Source organism: Pinus tabuliformis, chromosome 8 (assembly GCF_031772625.1).
Source record: "Pinus tabuliformis cultivar Carrire ecotype Pingquan chromosome 8, CPIR1, whole genome shotgun sequence".
Classification (NCBI taxonomy): Eukaryota; Viridiplantae; Streptophyta; class Pinopsida; order Pinales; family Pinaceae; genus Pinus; species Pinus tabuliformis.
Genome location: NC_142294.1, coordinates 305,470,368 through 305,490,893, shown reverse-complemented (window position 1 = coordinate 305,490,893; position 20,526 = coordinate 305,470,368).

Genomic DNA, 20,526 nt, shown 5'->3' with positions numbered 1-20,526 from the left:
GAGTCTCTCCATGACTCCTAGTCGTTCTCGGAAAGTCATGAATTTGACCTTTCTGAGGGGCTTCATTAGAATAACGGTGACCAGCATATCGTCCCAGAGTGATGGAGACTTCTTTCTCCCCGTTGTACCATATCCTAGATAATGTGGTACCCCATGTCTATATGCTTGGAGTGAACATAGAACACAGGATTCCTCAACAATCGAATCCCCCTCTGGTTGTCATAGAAGATCACGATGATATCCAACATGTGTCCAAACAGCTCATTGAAGAGATTCCACAACCAGGCATCTTCACATGAGGTCATACTCGCAGCTATGTATCTGGCCTCATCGGTGCTCAAAGCAACCGACTTCTGCTTCCTTCTCATCCAGGATATCGAAGCAGAACTCAAAGAGAACCAGCACCTAGAAGTGTTCTTGCGATCCTCCACACTGCATGCTCACTCAGCATTCGAATAATCATGCAACTTCATATTTCCGATAGTGTATCTCAATCCATGAGAGATTGTGCCCCGAAGATATCTCAAAATATTCTTGGCACCAATCCAGTGAGGCTCAACCATATATGAGCTCAACATGCTAACTGCAAAACAAATAACCGTACTGGAGTTCACCAAGAACATCAATGCTAGTAAGAGTTTATGAAACTTAGAGCCATTTCCCAAATCAGGTCTGGAATCACTACCGCATAACTTCTTAAAGTTAGGCTTCATCGAGGTAGTCATGGGCTTACAGTTCACCATTCCAAATCCTGAATCCAACTCCCTCTTACTTTTTCAAATGAGAGGGGCTACACCTATTAGAAAGAGGTCGTCCTCATAAGGTGCCAGTATGAGAGGTCTATTATCCACAACCTTAAATTAATGGTTTGGATCGGCTTCACTCCTAGTGAATCTTGGCTCCATCAGATAGTTGTTTATCCTTTCATACCAAGCTCAGGGGGCTTGCTTCAAGCCATAGAGGGCTTTCTTCCACCTGCATACATGAGATTCCCGATCATGAATCTCAAACCCCTCGAGTTGTTTCAAATATGTGGACTTGCTACATGAGGGGAATGGTCCCCTTGTAAGTTTTCCTTTGGTACATCTCAAACATGTACCTCTATGCTTTTCTTGAATTCAAGCATCCCTTTCACCATCTGACTCACATCGGGTAGGGCCCCATAATGATCATACCTCTGGTCCTATAGAAGAGATGTGTCAACTCACATGGTTCCTGCAACTTGATACAAATTTCCAATCCTGAACTCAAAAGAAACTTTAAAAATTCCTTATCCACACACGTACCTTTCCATTGATGAATTCCACCTTTGTCTTCTATTGCCGAAATGGACCCCAAGTTCTTCTTGAGATTAGGTACACTACCTTGATCCAAATGAAGAGTCATATTCCCTACACCCTTTACGGGGTAGGTGGCATGGTCTCCAAGAATAATCTCCAAATTTGTTTCCTTCTCTCTCAGATTAGAGAGAGCTTCCCTGTGTCTGGTGAGGTGCCTTGAAGCACCACTATCAATATACCACTTTTCCAAAGTGTCCGAAGAAGAGGTAGTGAAGAGGGATGATATAAGATTACTCCTCTTGCTTATTTGAAACAACATTTGATTCTTCATACCTGGAGATCCTTGGCCATTTTACTTGTCATTCCTTTGATCATTGAAGATACCCATGAAATGATTGTAATCATCATAAAGTGATGTGTCCCTTATATTCGAACACTCCTTCACATAATGGCCAAACTTATTGTAAGTAAGGCATATGCCTTTCCTTCCACCCCTAGTGTACTTGTTCTTTGTAGCTGGAGCATTTTATGGAGGCTCAAGGATTTTATCCTTCACTGAGGAACCCATTGAGCCTTTTCATCTTTTCCAACCGTCTTTGGTGATTTCTCTTTCACTCTTGCTTGGGCTTTGTTTTCACCTCAACTCTGATACCATGTTAATTCTAGGTATGTTCTATGTTGAGAGCAATTTACTTCAATTTTTCATTTTTATCTCAATATCAACTCCAGATTAGCAATCACGTCAACATGGTAGTAAAGTGCAGATAGAACATAAACATAAACATCAGAAAACAATCCAAGACAAGAGGACACAAGATGTAGCGCCAGCCAGGGACAAACCCCAATGTGGGGAAACCCTTGATCAATTCTTCTTATGTTCTTCAATAGTTCAACAGAGAGAGAGATAGTACATATACATCAAAATTCAACATTTTGACTTGTCAAAAATAAGAGCAGAGATATTCTCCAAAAAGATGACACATGAGGTAGTGTTAAATTGGAAACTAGGGCCAAACTCCATGTGGGTTAGCTTATTTCTGGCAGCTGATATTTTTATTGGATCCCTCTCGTCGAGAGGTGTAGGATTGATCCAAAGATCATCCGATTCCGATAAGTATTTAAGGAGATATGAATTTATTTTGTTTATGTAATTATTACCAAGCCGACCAGCTCTTATGTAGGCTCTAGAAGCCCAACCGACGTGTCTATTCATCATCCTCGTTGTGGTATAAATAGATGAGGATTTGGAGTCATTAGTACAACACACTCTTCATGTGATCTCCTCTTCTCCACGTCTTGGGTTTTTGGTGAAGGAGAGACACACAAGAAGATACGTTGGGCCAAGTGTATGATGCCCTAGCTTATATGTTGTAATGAAGACACCTAACCGCAGTAAGGGAAGGATGTTGGAAATAATACTGAGAGGGGGGGTGAATCAGTATTATCAGATCAATAAAACTTTTTCAATGCTCAGAAACATATACGCTACTTCAGTTAAGTGAACCAGCGTGCACACGCTACTGTGTCTAAAGAAAACAGCGTATAACCAGAAAACTTATAATTCAGTTAGTTTATCTTCAGTTAAGTGCATCAGGTCATTATTCACCATATTAAGAGTAAACAGGTGCAGTATAACAGAACAGATCATCACACAAAAACCACACACATGAACACCATGATATAAGGTGGAAACCCAATGTGGGTGAAAACCACCTGCTGCAAGTCGTCTCTATCTTTCTTTAATAAGAACTTCAGTTTACAATCTTTTGTACTGGTGCAGCCTTATACCAGTACGCAGGCTACAGCCTGCAGAAGGCTTCAACCTTCTCTCGTTCTCCAAACTTCCTTGGAAGGGAGCTCCAACCCCCTTTGCTCTTGTACTAGCTAGGATACTAGTACGTAGGTGCTGGCCTACAATCTTCTTTCCTTCAGGTACCACTTTTCATCAATTTTCAGACTGGATACTCCTGAGGCACAACATTACAATCTGAAGACCATGATTCATTCACAAATCATTGAAGCATAAAACAATCAATACTAGCATCATCAATCTTTGAATTACTGAACCACTGAAACCCTGTCAAACCCAGTCACCAGAACACAGAGCAGACTACAGAACTCTGCAATAACAGCCAGACCCAACTACAAACCCAAAAATCAAGCTTCAAAAGATACACGCTACTTCAATGAGAGCAACCCGCGTATACACGCGGTTTTACCGAAGACAACCTGCGTACAGATCTAAAAATAACTTTTCATCACTTGCAGCTGTACCAGATATCAGTTATACCCAGAATATAACATTGCGTCAGTATGCAGATCTAGAAACACGCATAATCAACCATATAAAGATAGTTCATTTCAAACCATTTGATCCCGATCTCTCCTTAGATCTTGTTCTCCATCAACCGATGAGATCTCTTCTTAGCTCAGATCAAGCAATACATCATCAACCAATAACCTGCATACTGGATATAATACTTCATCAGATATTCAAGACTTTTCAGATACACTTGCCTAATGATTTCCTTCTCCTTATATAGCCTTAGGCCTTGTTCAATACCAAGAGCCAAAACCATAGAAATCCAATACCATCATCCTCAAAACTAGGGATCGACACATCCGTCGAGACACCATGGTCCGAAACCATAGGCACAACTTCCAAGGAATAACCGCCACGGACCAAAAATAAGTTTTCCACATACACGCGCTTTTGCTGAAGTCAACTGGCGTGTACACGCGACTTGGGCTTGATGAACCTACGTATATGAATTTTCTCTTCTTCTTATAGTCTGATCATCAATTCCTTGTTGCTGACCTTCTGCACTATGATTTGTCATCAGTGAGGTTTGCCATCAAGGACAACACTTGTCTCATAATGCCAACAATCTCCCCCTTTGGACTTGATGGCAACCCCAAGATCCTTAGAATCATTCTCCCCCTTTGTCATCAAGGGCAAAGGGCTATGCTCCCCCTGAGTACATGTTGATTTCTCTGCTCTGTTGTGCTGAACATGCTCCCCCTGACTGTAGGCAAGATCTGCAAAAGATGTTCTTCAAACGAACCAAGACTTATACATCATAAAGGACCTTCCTATCACCAAAAGACTCAATACATACATCCATACTCCCAACCAAGAGGGGATACATTAGAACCAACCAATTATATTACATCATTCATCCCAGGCATAGTGGGGAAACCAACATAGGCCGTTACATGACCTTGACACCATAAAAGAGATGTCACAGAAGAGATACATGACATAGAGACAACAAATCTAGACCAATACTTATGAAAGTCACAAGCAGCATCTGATGCACATCTTTTAGATCAGCAACCAAGATTTCCTTCTGAGCTCCTTCTCCTGAAACCAACAACAGTTTTGTACTAGAACCAAAAGCATCTAAATGCCAACAATGCTTTATGAGACTTTAAGCTGCTCCCCCTGAACCTGTGCCGCTGCACCCCCTGAAACTGTGCCTGAAGAATTCTGGCATACCCATCTCAGATCTTCTCCAACCGGAGTCTACCCTTGCTATTCAGAACTCCATATATGCGACTTTTCCTGCATAAAACAGCGTATGCACGCGGATATGCTTCCTGCAGCACGCGTACACCATACACGCGACTTTCCCAGCATAAATCGGCGTATATACGCGGATTTCCCTTACGTAACTTGCGTATACCAAATTTTATGTAGAACAGACAAGCTTCAACAGCAGGATGAAGCATCAACTACTCCCAGCTTTTGTCTGAGATATTCAAAAGTTTCCCTGGGCAGTGGTTTTGTGAGAATATCAGCAACTTGTTCCATAGAAGGAACATACTCCAGCTTGACCTTCTGCTCAAGCACTTGTTCCCGAAGAAAATGGTACTTGATTGGTATGTGCTTGGTCTTTGAGTGCATGACTGGATTCTTTGAAATGCTGATTGCACTTGTATTATCACATAAGATAGAGACTGGTGGCGTGCAAGTGATTTGAAAATCCTGCAAGGTCTGCATCATCCAAAGAAGTTGTGTGCAACAAGATGCCGCAGCCACATATTCTGCTTCAGCTGTAGATAAAGCAATCGAACTCTGTTTCTTGCTGAACCAAGATACTAATCTGGAACCCATGAAGAAAGCACCACCACTTGTGCTTTTCCTATCATCCACACTTCCGGCCCAATCTGCATCTGTGTAAGCATGAAGAGTGAGATCTGTATCTCTAGGATACCATAAGCCATAGTTTTGGGTCCCTTGAAGATACTTGAAGATTCTTTTGACTGCCTGAAGATGAGTCTCCTTTGGGTTGGCTTGAAATCTTCCAACAATTCCTACTGCATGCATAATATCTGGCCGGGTACCTGTCAAATAAAGCAAACTCCCAATCATGGATCTATAAGTGGGTTGGTGAACTGCTGCTGATTCGTCATTTGCACTGAGGCTACATCCTGTAACCATGGGGGTACAAACTGGCTTCGAATCTTCCATGCCATACTTCTTCAAGATCTGCTTGAGGTACTTGGTTTGAGACAAGAAAATACCTCCTTCATTTTGTTGGATTTGTAATCCAAGAAAGTATGTCAATTCTCCAAGTAATGACATTTCAAATTCTTTCTGCATGACCAAGGCAAAGTTCTGACTCATAGCCTCTTCATTGCTACCAAAGATAATATCATCTACATACACAACAAGTATTAGCAATTTGTTATTTTCAACTTTCATATAGAGATTGCTATCTGCTGATCCTTTTGAAAAACCTTGTTGGTGAAGATATTTATCCAACCGATAATACCAAGCCCTTGGAGCTTGTTTGAGACCATAAAGAGCCTTTTTCAATCTGCATACAAGGTTTGGATCATTCCCAAGAATGAAACCATCTGGCTGCTCAACATATACTTCTTCTTCTAAGTCTCCATTCAGAAAGGCTGATTTCACGTCCATTTGAAATGCCTTGAAGTTTTGAAAGCTTGAGAGAGCAAGAAACATTCGGATGGCCTCAAGTCTTGCTACAGGAGCAAAGGTCTCCTCAAAATCTATCCCTTCTTGCTGCGCATACCCTTTACAAACAAGTCTGGCCTTGTTTCTAATTACTTCTCCATTTTCATTCAATTTATTCTTGAAGACCCATTTTGTCCCTATGACATTCTTATCTTTTGGTCTAGGAACCAGTTCCCAAGTGTTGTTCTTTTCGATCTGCTCAAGTTCTTCATCCATTGCTTTGACCCAACATTCATCCTTGCATGCTTCTTTCACATTTTGTGGTTCAGTGGAAGAGAGTAATGCCAAATAGCTTGAAGCTTCTGCAATTCTTCTTCTTGTTTGTATTCCTGCTTCTTTCTGCCCCACAATCTGAGATTCTGGATGATTCTTTTGAACATCTCTGGATGGAGTCTTCTCTTCTATTCTTGCCTGCTCTTCTGGTTCTTCTTGAGGTTCTTCTTCTTCATCATTCTGCCTTTGAGTGTAGCCTTCATCTTCTTCAATGTCTTCATGATGAACTTGCCTAGGAATATATCCCTTCTCATCAACCACTACATCAATGCTGTCAACAATTCTGCCAAGTCTTTTATTGTAGCACTTGTATGCTTTGCTATATGGAGAATAACCAAGAAGAATGCCTTCATCTGCTCTTGGTTCAAGTTTGCCAAGTTGCTCATCAGTATTCTTAATATAACATTTGCTCCCAAATATTTTGAAGTGCTTCACCGAAGGAGTCTCACCACTCCATAGCTCATGAGGTGTTTGAGTGCTGTTTACTCGGACATTTGTTTTGTTAAGAATAATAACCGCAGCATGTGCAGCTTCACCCCAGAAAGTTGCGGGAGTACCTGATTCATCAAGCATAGCACGAGCCATTTGTTGGATTGTTCTGTTCATTCTTTCCACCACCCCATTTTGCTGAGGAGTTCTAGCTGTAGAGAATTCTCTTCTTATCCCATGTTCTTCACAGAAATCGAAAAATTCGTTTGAGGTAAACTCCCCACCTCTGTCAGATCTGAGGCACTTAATTTTGTGTCCTGATTCATTTTCAACCAAGGCTTTGAAGGATTTGAATTTTTCGAATGCTTCATCTTTGTGCTTCATAAGTCCTAACCAGACAAACCTGGAGAAATCGTCAATGAATAATATCAAGTATTCTTCTCCTCTAGGTGTTCTTTTTCTGAATGGACCACATGTATCTGTATGTACTAGCTCAAGAGGCATGCTAGCTGATCCTTCCTTCTCTGGAAAGTTAGTTCTGGTTTGCTTTCCAAACTGACAAGATTTGCATATAGTGTTGTCTGGAATTTTGATATCTGGAAGACCACGAACTGCCTGATATTTGCATGCTTTCCTTATCTGTGAAAAGCTTAGATGCCCCAACCTTCGATGCCATAGCCAGTTTTCATCATCCTTGCTCAAATAGCATTGTTGTGGTCCTTCTTCAAATATGTATAGATTATTTGGAGTCCTTCTTCCTTTGATCACTGTTTTACCTGTATCAAGATCACGAACACAACATCCATTTGATCTAAATATTACCTCTGTTCCTTGGTCGCACATCTGACTGACACTCAGAAGATTATGCTTCAATCCATCAACATACAAAACATTTCCAGCTTTGACCTTCTCTTTCAATGGAGCCACACCTTTTCCTTTTATGGCTGCAGAGATATCGTTTCCAAAGGAAACTTTCTTCCCCTTTTCTAATGCGGTATATGACTCAAGCTTTTCTTTGTCCCCTGTCATATGCTTCGAACATCCGTTGTCAATGTACCATAGACTTTCTTGACCTTCTGCATAAAAGGCTATCCCACATCTTTCTGGTTGTGGTTCCTTTATTCTCCATGTTCTGACATTTGAGTTTTTCTCCTTCTGAATTGTCTTCCGGAACCTGCTCCTGCATTCAGAGTCTTCATGACCAAAATTATTACAAATAGAGCATTCAACTTCATTTTCAAGAACCGAAAAGTTGTTATAAGTCCTTTTCATGGTTTCAGTCATTCTCCCTTGGTTTTGAGTTTCTCTAGTCATGATTGTCTTGTAGGCAACACATTGAGCTGCTTTGTGACCGAAGTTATGGCAAGAAAAGCATTGGCCATTAAAGAAACTTCTGTGATAACCAGATCTATCATCCAACCGATTGTAGCTTCTATTTATTCTTGGAGCAAATTGAGAAGATTTTACCTGTGGCTGATTGTAGCTTCTGTTTGTCCTTAAGGCAGTTTTTCCCCAAATTTCTTGATGGTCTTTATTTGTTCTTGAGGTAAATTGTCCCTGATTCACCTGATTACTTTTATTTGGCCTTTGCTCGCTTCTTCTTGCTGCATCAAGATAACTTTTAGAGGTAGAGGCTTGAGATGTTTCTCCATTATATCCAAGACCTGTCTTGATCAGAGGAGATCGCTGCACATTGATAATCTCATCCAAGGTTTCAGATCCTTTAACAAATTTAAGATTAATAGCTTTTGTTTTCTCAATCTCTTTTCTAAGACCAACAATTTCACCTTCTAGTTTTTCAAGATGTTTTTCCTTTTCATCAATTTGGAATTGCAGAGTATCAATGATTATATTATTTTCTTCTATACATCTCTTGAGTCTAGTAATTTCATCATAAAGGTTATCCACATCTATAGCATCCATATAATCATCATCTTCAAATGCCATTAACAACTTATATTCATTACCTCGTTCATCTTCATCACTATTCGATAGACCATCACTATCTTCATGAGTGTAGTAACTTTTCTTATTTGCACTCTGTTTCTTGTTCCATCTAGCAGGTTCCTTTCCTTTATCCTTATAAGGACATTTTGCAGCATAATGACCTACTCTTCCACAAGCAAAGCATTTAAAAGGTAACTTACCTCTGAACCTTCCAGAACCCCTTTGAAGATTTCTGACAAAATTTGATTCTTCTTCCTCTTGTTCTGGGACGTGGCTTGCTTCATAATAATCTTCTTTGCCTGATGCCTTGAAAGCAGCTTCTCTTCTGTCTGATGGACCTCCCTTTCTCATTTCATAAGCAGTTAGAATTCCATGTAGCTGAGACATAGTAAGAATTTGTAGATTTTCCTTTTCTTCTATTGCAGATACTTTAGATTCAAACTTGGGGGACAATGATCTTAGAACCTTTTCAACCACTATAGCCTCTTTTATTTCTTCACCCAAATTTTCATACAATTAACGATCTCATCTACCCGAAGAAAATAGTTAGCCACACTTTCATCATTATACATCTTGAGAGTCTCATACTGAATCCTGAGAGTTTGAAGTTTAGCACGCTTTACCTGTTCATCACCTTCATAGCTCGTAACAATTTTGTCCCATATCTCTTTTGTGGATTTGTAGTGCATTACCTTCATGAATTCCGTTTGGGATATACATCCTAATAGGGTACTGACTGCTTTCGCATTTGTTTCATACTTCTTTTTCTCGGCTGCATCTGTAGGAGTAGCTGAAGGAAAAGCGTAGCCTGTTTCTACAATGTCCCAAACTTCTGTACCAAGAGATTGAAGATAGGCAGTAACTCTTACCTTCCAATAATTGAAGTTTGTCCCATCAAAAACCGGTGGCCTGATTGATGCTTCTCTCTCGTAGTTGCTCATGATGAATGATCTACCTTCAAGCGATCAAGCTTCTCTGAAGGACCTGCTCTGATACCAATTGTTGGAAATAATACTGAGAGGGGGGGTGAATCAGTATTATCAGATCAATAAAACTTTTTCAATGCTCAGAAACATATACGCTACTTCAGTTAAGTGAACCAGCGTGTACACGCTACTGTGTCTAAAGAAAACAGCGTATAACCAGAAAACTTATAATTTAGTTAGTTTATCTTCAGTTAAGTGCATCAGGTCATTATTCACCATATTAAGAGTAAACAGGTGCAGTATAACAGAACAGATCATCACACAAAAACCACACACATGAACACCATGATATAAGGTGGAAACCCAATGTGGGTGAAAACCACCTGCTACAAGTCGTCTCTATCTTTCTTTAATAAGAACTTCAGTTTACAATATTTTGTACTGGTGCAGCCTTATACCAGTACGCAGGCTACAGCCTGCAGAAGGCTTCAACCTTCTCTCGTTCTCCAAACTTCCTTGGAAGGGAGCTCCAACCCCCTTTGCTCTTGTACTAGCTAGGATACTAGTACGTAGGTGCTGGCCTACAATCTTCTTTCCTTCAGGTACCACTTTTCATCAATTTTTAGACTGGATACTCCTGAGGCACAACATTACAATCTGAACACCATGATTCATTCACAAATCATTGAAGCATAAAACAACCAATACTAGCATCATCAATCTTTGAATTACTGAACCACTGAAACCCTGTCAAACCCAGTCACCAGAACACAGAGCAGACTACAGAACTCTGCAATAACAGCCAGACCCAACTGCAAACCCAAAAATCAAGCTTCAAAAGATACACGCTACTTCAATGAGAGCAACCCGCGTATACACGTGGTTTTACCGAAGACAACCTGCGTACAGATCTAAAAATAACTTTTCATCACTTGCAGCTGTACCAGATATCAGTTATACCCAGAATATAACATTGCGTCAGTATGCAGATCTAGAAACACGCATAATCAACCATATAAAGATAGTTCATTTCAAACCATTTGATCCCGATCTCTCCTTAGATCTTGTTCTCCATCAACCGATGAGATCTCTTCTTAGCTCAGATCAAGCAATACATCATCAACCAATAACCTGCATACTGGATCTAATACTTCATCAGATATTCAAGACTTTTCAGATACACTTGCCTAATGATTTCCTTCTCCTTATATAGCCTTAGGCCTTGTTCAATACCAAGAGCCAAAACCATAGAAATCCAATACCATCATCCTCAAAACTAGGGATCGACACGTCCGTCGAGACACCATGGTCCGAAACCATAGGCACAACTTCCAAGGAATAACCGCCACGGACCAAAAATAAGTTTTCCACATACACGCGCTTTTACTGAAGTCAACCGGCGTGTACACGCGACTTGGGCTTGATGAACCTACGTATATGAATTTTCTCTTCTTCTTATAGTCTGATCATCAATTCCTTGCTGCTGACCTTCTGCACTATGATTTGTCATCAGTGAGGTTTGCCATCAAGGACAACACTTGTCTCATAATGCCAACAAAGGAATTCTTACGTTGTAATGAGGACATCTAAACGCAGTACGCAGTCATGAAGACTCAATACATTCGTGGAATACGCAGCAATATATACACATAGCATGGCCTTGTACACTGTCATGAAGACATCTAAATGTAGTTTATACGCAGTCATGAAGACTCAATACATTCGTGGAATACGCAGCAATATATACACACAGCATGGCCTTGTACACTGTCATGAAGACACTTTCCATGTAGACATCTAAACGCAGTCTATACGCAGCTAATGAAGACTCTTATACGCACCACAGTTAGCCGCAGAGAACCGCTGTCATGAAGGAGCTGCAGTCATCTCCGCATGCCGCAGTAAAGGGTTTGAATGCAGTCACAGTGAGGAGAACTCAGATTAATGAATTACTAGAAGTCTGGGTACAAGAAGCAGTGACGAGGGTTTCAAGTAATGTTATATTTTATTGAAACCTCGGTCACTGTAATATTAACACGCAGTCAATGAAGATCACAGATACGTTGTTTAATACGCTGGTCAATGAATATATAGATACGCTGTTCATTACGCTATTCAATGGAAACATGTATACGCTTACACAAGGAACATAACTCAGATGGGTGCAGGGATCCGCTAGTATAAGAAGCAGATCTACATTATGTCAGGGCATCACTTTGTTTGTCCTCTTTATCATAGAAAATGCCTGGTCTTGGTTTTCGTTAAAAGGCATACTCATGTGAAGAAGGTTAACCATTGTATTGAGGGTTTATGAGGGCTAGAAGAGTCCTAAGGTGCAAATCTGAAATAGGGTTGGTTCTAGGCCTAAGGAACTCAATCATTGGATAGCTCCCAGCAAGTAAGGCAGAAGAATACCTTGAAGAGCAAATCAATGTCATCTTCAGGTTGTCCGAGCAGTCCATTCTAGTAAGAAAATCTCTTTGTCTCAAGACAGCGTTGAGGAGATACCCTAGACAATGTATGAATTGGGATTGTTGTAGGTGACAGCATGACTAAAGAAGGATTCTATAGATTCTGGAACTATAGCCTAGCTGCTTTGCTAGGCTGCAAGCCATAGCAAGCAGCTAAGGCTGATATGCATATGGTTGTATAATGAAACAACAGAAGGACTATGTTGCAGCATGATGAAGCAATAGAAGGACAGCTGCATGATGGGCACATTAGCAAGGCTAGCATGATGATACGAGAATGGGGCAGCATGATCTATGGGCAGCATAGTGATGATGCATGATGCAGCATGATGGTACCTCACGGTAAGATGCAACAAATGGACGAGATGCAGCACTATGATAGGTGAAGGAGTCACCTTAGAGAATCAGTTGAAGCAATTGATCTCTGCTGATATTCAAAGTCAAAGTATTGACTTATGTTGTAAATGTACTCTCTCTCTCTCTCCTTCTCTGCTGAACTTTGAAGATAAAAGAAGATTTTACCAAAGGGTTTCCCCACACATTGTGGGGTTTGTCCCTGGCTCGCGCCATATCTTGTGTCCTCTTGTCTTGGCTTGTCTTCTGCGTTTTATATTTATGTTCTATCTGCAGTTTATCATAATGCTGATGTGATTACTAACTGTGAAAATTTAAATAAATTGCTCTAGCATAGAACATACCTAATCTTAACATGGTATCGGAGCTGAGGTGAAGACAATGCCCAAGCAAGAGTGAAATAGCAATCAACGAAGACAGTTGGGACAAGACAGAAGGATCAATGAGTTCCTCATAATTCACCGAGGGTGAATTCAAAGCAAAGAATGTTATCAGAATGGCGCAGCGGAAGATTTTGATGGTCCATCTTAAGATCACTTCATTGGGAAGTTCGGATCTAAGGGTGGAAGGAAAGGCAGATGCCTTGTTGAAATAAGTTCGGCCGTCATGCGAAGGAGTGTCCGAATGGCAGAGACACATCTCTTGATGAAGATAACAATCATTCCTGGGACATCCTCATGATCAAAAGAATGACTGGTAAGGAAATGGTCGACTCTTCCACGAAAGCAAGGAACCCCAAATCTCTTTTATGTACCTGATCGAACCTGATGTCCATCTCGGAAATGGAAGTCAAAGGTTGCAGGGTGGCACTTATCGATGGAAAGGTACGTGTTTGAAAATAGATCTTTTAAAGATGTTTTTGAGTTCAGGGTTGTATCAAGTTGCAGGAAGTCCACTGGGGACCATGTCCATTGACTCAGCTCTAGAGGTCTGTGAGTCAAATGGTGACTAGGATGCCTGAATTCAAAAGGAAGCATGAAGGTACATGTCTGAAATGTACCAAAAGAAAATATTATAAGGGTACCATTCCCCTCATGCAGTAGGTTCACAGGTTTGGAACAACCCGAGGAGTTTGAGAATCATGATCAAGGAATCTCATGTATACAGGTGGAAGAAAGCCCTCAATGGCTTGAAGAAAAACACCTCAGGCATAATATGAGAGGATTGATAGCTGTCTAATGCAGCTGAGATTCACTAGGAGTGAAACCGATCCAAACCATTACTCGAAGGTTGTGGATGATAAACCTCGCGTACCGGCACCTATGTCTGACAGGTGCAGACCCTCTCATTTATAGGAGACAGAGGGAGTTGGATTCTGAATGTGGGAAGATAAGATGCAAGCTTGTGACTGCCTCGAGGATCTTAACTTTCAGAAGTTATATGGTAATGATGTCGGACCAGATTTGGGAAATGCCTCTGAGTTTCATAAACTCATTCGCGTTGATGTTCTTGGAGAACCTCCGTCCGGACATCTGTGTTGTAGTGAGCATGGTGAGCTCATATTTGGTTGAGCCTCACTAGATTGGTGCCAAGAATCTTCTAAGATATCTTCAGGGCACAATCTCTCATGAATTGAGATACACTGCCGGAAATATGAAACCACATGATTATTCGAATGATGAGTGGGTAGGAAGTATGGAGGATCACTAGAGCACTTCTCAGTGCTGTTTGGATGAGCAGAAACCAGAAGTCGGTGACTCTGAGCACCACCAAGGCAGAATACATTGTTGATAGTATGGCCTTCTGTGATGCAGTCTGGTTGCTGAAGCTCTTCAGTGAGCTGTTTGTACACATGATGAATACCACTGTGAATCTCTGTGACAACCAGAGATGGGATTTGATTATTGAGAAATCCCGTATTTGACAATTTCTCCAGCAGATAGACATCAATTACTGCCTTATCTGGGATATGGTAGGTCGATGATCAAGGAGGCTCCATCACACTGAGATGATGTACAGGACAGAGCCCTGAGGAAAGATCAAATTTGTGATTTTCCCGAACGACTTGGAGTCGTCGAGAGACCTTTGTAAAAGGGTCCTGCATGCTGCATACATTGAGCTCTAGGAGCTTTGGGGGGCTTGCAGTTCTATTTGAGCAACATACGACCACAGGGTGACTCACCCTCCCCTGGTGGTGTGCACTGAAACAAGATGATTCGCTCTCTTGTGGGACAAGATGATTCGCTCTCTTGTGGGACAAGATGATTCGCTCTCTTGTGTAGCAGGATGATTAGTTCTCTTGTGAGGCCTGGATTAATGTGTTCTCCATGGAAATTGTAGCAGGATTGATGTGTTCTCCTGTGAGGCCTGGATTGATGTGTTCTCCATGGCAGCCTGGATTGATGTGTTCTCCATGGCGATTGTAGCAGGATTGATGTGTTCTCCTGTGAGGCCTGGATTGATGTGTTCTCCATGGCGATTGTAGCAGGATTGATGTGTTCTCCTGTGAGGACAGGATTGATTAAGTTCTCCTGTCGAGGCATCCTACCCATGCAGTCTGGGACTCATGGGAAGTACCTCTCATCTGATCAATGAGCAGGGAAATGAAGTTAGGGACCATAGTAGTACCGATGGACGCATCATTGTATCTACCATACTCCCTACGCTAGGATGACCTCCATTAATCTGGGATCAATGATACTGGTCTAGGACCAGTAGTAGGAGTTGTACATGCTATGACGCTGACTTCGGGTTGGCTAAGACTGGTCTGGGACCAGTGGTACATACTCCGAGACTGACTGCGTGTCAGTGCAGTACTGGTCTAGGACCAGTGAGAGTGGTACATACTATGACGCTGACTTCGGGTCGGTTGAGACTGGTCTGGGACCAGTGGTACACTCTCTAAGACTACGATACTGGTCTGGGACTAGTGGTAGGAGTGGTACTTACTATGAAACTGACTTCGGGTCAGTTGAGACTGGTCTGGGACTAGTGGTATGCACTCTGAGACTGACTTCAGGTCAGTGGAGAATGATATGACTCATTCTCGATCAATTCTTCTTCTTCATAGTTAAGCGGAGATGAGCAGAGCAGAGCAGAGCTAGCAGAGCAAAGCTAGCAGAGCAGAGCCAGCAGCGCTGAGCAGAGCAGAGCCGAGCCAGCAGAGCTGAGCAGAGCAGAGCAAAGCCAGCAGAGCTGAGTAGAGCCAGCAGAGCTAGGCAGAGTAGTGCAAGGCACTAATGGCAGAGATAGTACAGTCGTACATATGGATCAGCAGATGGAGTTCTCCCTAGTTGAGAGGGAGTGTTAAATTGGAAACTAGGGCCAAACTCCATGTGGGTTAGCTTACTTCTGGCAGCTGATATTTTTATTGGATCCCTCTCGTCGAGAGGTGTAGGATTGATCCAAAGATCATCCGATTCCGATAAGTATTTATGGAGATATGAATTTATTTTGTTTATGTAATTATTATCAAGCCGACCAGCTCTTATGTAGGCTCTAGAAGCCCAACCGACGTGTCTATTCATCATCCTCGTTGTGGTATAAATAGATGAGGATTTGGAGTCATTAGTACAACACACTCTTCATGTGATCTCCTCTTCTCCACGTCTTGGGTTTTTGGTGAAGGAGAGACACACAAGAAGATACGTTGGGCCAAGTGTATGATGCCCTAGCTTATATGCTGTAATGAAGACACCTAACCGCAGTAAGGGAAGGAATTCTTACGTTGTAATGAAGACATCTAAACGCAGTACGCAGTCATGAAGACTCAATACGTTGATGGAATACACAGCAATATATACGCATAGCATGGCCTTGTACACTGTCATGAAGACACTTTCCATGAAGACATCTAAATGTAGTTTATACGCAGTCATGAAGACTAAATACATTCGTGGAATACGCAGCAATATATACACACAGCATGGCCTTGTACACTGTCATGAAGACACTTTCCATGTAGACATATAAATGCAGTCTATACGCAGCTAATGAAGACTCTTATATGCACCACAGTTAGCCGCAGAGAACCGCTGTCATGAAGGAGCTGCAGTCATCTCCGCATGCCGCAGTAAAGGGTTTGAACGCAGTCACAGTGAGGAGAACTCAGATTAATGAATTACTAGAAGTCTGGGTACAAGAAGCAGTGACGAGGGTTTCAAGCAATGTTATATTGTATTGAAACCTCGGTCGCTGTAATATTAATACGCTGGTCAATGAATATATAGATACGCTGTTCATTACGCTATTCAATGGAAACATGTATACGCTTACACAAGGAACAGAACTCAGATGGGTGCAGGGATCCGCTAGTATAAGAAGCAGATCTACATTATGTCAGGGCATCACTTTGTCTGTCCTCTTTATCATAGAAAATGCCTGGTCTTGGTTTTTGTTAAAAGGCATACTCATGTGAAGAAGGTTAACCATTGTATCGAGGGTTTATGAGGGCTAGAAGAGTCCTAAGGTGCAGATCTGAAATAGGGCTGGTTCTAGGCCTAAGGAACTCAATCATTGGATAGCTCCCAGCAAGCAAGGCAGAAGAATACCTTGAAGAGCAAATCAATGTCATCTTCAGGTTGTCCGAGCAGTCCATTCTAGTAAGCAAATCTCTTTGTCTCAAGACAGCGTTGAGGAGATACCCTAGACAATGTATGAATTGGGATTGTTGTAGGTGACAGCATGACTAAAGAAGGATTCTATAGATTCTGGAACTATAGCCTAGCTGCTTTGCTAGGCTGCAAGCCATAGCAAGCAACTAAGGCTGATATGCATATGGTTGTATAATGAAACAACAGAAGGACTATGTTGCAGCATGATGAAGCAATAGAAGGACAACTGCATGATGGGCACATTAGCAAGGCTAGCATGATGATACGAGAATGGGGCAGCATGATCTATGGGCAGCATAGTGATGATGCATGATGCAGAATGATGGTACCTCACGGTAAGATGCAACAAATGGACGAGATGCAGCACTATGATAGGTGAAGGAGTCACCTTAGAGAATCAGTTGAAGCAATTGATCTCTGCTGATATTCAAAGTCAAAGTATTGATTTCTGTTGTAAATGTACTCTCTCTCTCTCTCCTTCTCTGCTGAACTTTGAAGATAAAAGAATATTTGACCAAAGGGTTTCCCCACACATTGTGGGGTTTGTCCCTGGCTCGCGCCATATATTGTGTCCTCTTGTCTTGTCTTGTCTTCTGCGTTTTATATTTATGTTCTATCTGCAGTTTATCATAATGCTGATGTGATTGCTAACTGTGAAAATTTAAATAAATTGCTCTAGCATAGAACATGCCTAATCTTAACAGGTAGCAAATCTAAACATAAGTGATTCCATCACCATGTTGTACCCATCACTGTGATGCACCCATCACTATGTTGCACCCATCATTGTGTTGCACTTCATTACACTGTTGCACTCCATTATACTGCATACATCATCACTGTGTTGCACCCATCATGCTGCACTTCATCATCACTATGCTGCACCATTCACTGTGCTACAACCATCATCATTGTGTTGCACCCATCATGTTGCACTTCATCATCACTATGTTGCACCATTCACTGTGTTGCAACCATCATCATTGTGTTGCAATCATCATTGAGCTGCTCTCATCACCATGCTGCACTCATCACTGTGCTGCTCCCATCACTGAGTTGCTCTCATCACCATGCTGCACTCATCATTGTGTTGCTCCCATCACTTAGCTGCTCTCATCACCACTGATGTCACCTACATCATGTTGTATCAAACTTCAATCCATTCTTGGTGCAGTCAACAACAGGCCTTAAAAGGTTGCGGTGATCCAAGAGAAGTTCCATCACTTCCACACTGAATTGTGCAACCCTAATTCTCTATGCTATTGGTTATGTCCTGCGACCTAGCCCAGCAGCAAGATAGGTCTACACACATCACCCAACTAACTTGACCCTTGAACAACTCATCCTAGACATACTTGTTATATCTTCACTTTGAGGCTGCACCACTATTAAATCCCAAGTTGTTTTGGCTCCTTCTATGGCTGCACCTAGTCACTGAGATCCTATACCCAAATCTGCAGCATATGTCGAGACTGTAACAACATGTAGGACTTTCCTTAGGACTGCATATAGCTGCATTTATTCATCCTTGCGTTAAGCCTTCTTCTATGATTGTGTTAGGGCTATTTCCATTATAGCGTTAGGTTCGCTTTTATGACAGCGTTAGGGCCCTTCCTTAGGCCTCCTTTATACAGTCATAGCCCTCCTATTCTCTGCAGCTAGGGCATAACATGACCCTCCTAATTCAGTGTTTAGATGTCTCTTCTAGGACAGTGTTTAGGGTCTTTGTTTAGCCTCTCCTAGCTGTGATTCCAAGACTACATTAAAGTCTTTATAACAGCATTAAGGAATCTCCATCATGACTGTGATTAGGGCTTGTTGTAGGATCTTTAAGAGGACCCTTTTTCCTCCACGTTTAGGGCTTCTTCTAGACTGTAATATGGGGCACTTCATGGCACGGGGAGGGGCGCCACCCCGCGCCACCCTGGCGGCCCGCCGGCTCGCCCAGGGTGGCTGTCTAATTCCTAAGAGGACCCTTTTTCCTCCATGTTTAGGGCTTCTTCTAGACTGTAATATAGGACACTTCATGGCACGGGGAGGGGCGCCGCTATGCCCAACCCCGTGCCACCCCGGCCGCTAGGGTGGCGTGAGGTGGGGCGTTGCCGCCCACCCAGCGCCACCCTGACGGCCCGGCAGCCCGCCTGGGGTGGCCATCTGATTCCTGGAATCGGACGACCACCCGAGCGGGCAAGCGGGCGGGAATCGGACGGCCACCTGGGCAGGCAGGCGGGTGAGTGGGCGGGAATCGGACGGCCACCGGGGCAGGCAGGCGGGTGAGCGGGCAGGAATCGAACAGCCACCCGGGCAAGCGGGCGGGTTGCCGGGGTGGCGTGGGGTGGGCAGCGACGCCCCACCCCTCGCCACCCGCCCAGGTGGGCTTCCAGGGTGGCGCAGGGTGGGTGGCGGCGCCCCACCCCGCGCCACGCTGGCAACCCGCTCGCCCACCCACCCAGGTGGCTATCCGAGGGGGCAGAGGGCGGGGGGCGAGAGGCGGAGGGACGGGTGGGGGCGAGGGGGACGAGGGGGGAGGGGGATGGGAGGGGGAGGGGATAGGGGGGTGTGGAGTGGGGTGGAGAGGGGGTGTGGAAGGGGGGGCCAGTTAGAGGGGTAGGGGGGGGGGAGGGGGGCGAGGGGTGCCAGGTGGGGGGTTGGATGGTGCGGCCGGGTAGGGGTGGCGTGGCATAGGGGTTGAGGGGCGGGAGGTGAGGGATGGGGGGAGGGTTAGGGGGTGGAGTGGGATGGGGGTTGAGGGGTGAGGGGGGAGGGGAGGCCGTGGTGAGGAGGGGGGTCGGCCATGGAGGGTGAGGGGGATAGAGGGGAAAAAGGTGGGGAGGGGGGTCGGCCATGGAGGGTGAGGGGGATGAGGGGAAAAAGGTGGGGAGGGGGGTAGGCGTGGGGTTGGGGGGCAGTTGTGGGGGGAAAGGGGGGTAGGCGTGGGGTTGGGGGGCAGTTGTGGGGGGAAAGGGGGTTAGGGGGAAGGACATGGGGGGCAGGGGGTAGGGGGAAGGGGTGGATGAGTTTGGGGAGGGGGCCGGAAGGGTGTGCGGAGGGAGTGGGTGGCCGGCCGATTGCAGGATGGGGGTGCCCTGGGCCCACCATGCTCGCCGTGGAAATATTGGTTAATTTGGTTGGCAAAAAATCTTAAGTTTAAAAAAAAATCTACTTCGTTAAACTAATTTAATATAAGAATTTTCAAGGAAAAATTTAACTAACCTTTCAATTGCGAGAATTCTTCGTTGGATATGTTGTGGATACCAATGTAGTTGCTCCACAAATTCGCTCCAAGTCTTTCAACTAACCTCAGAAAAC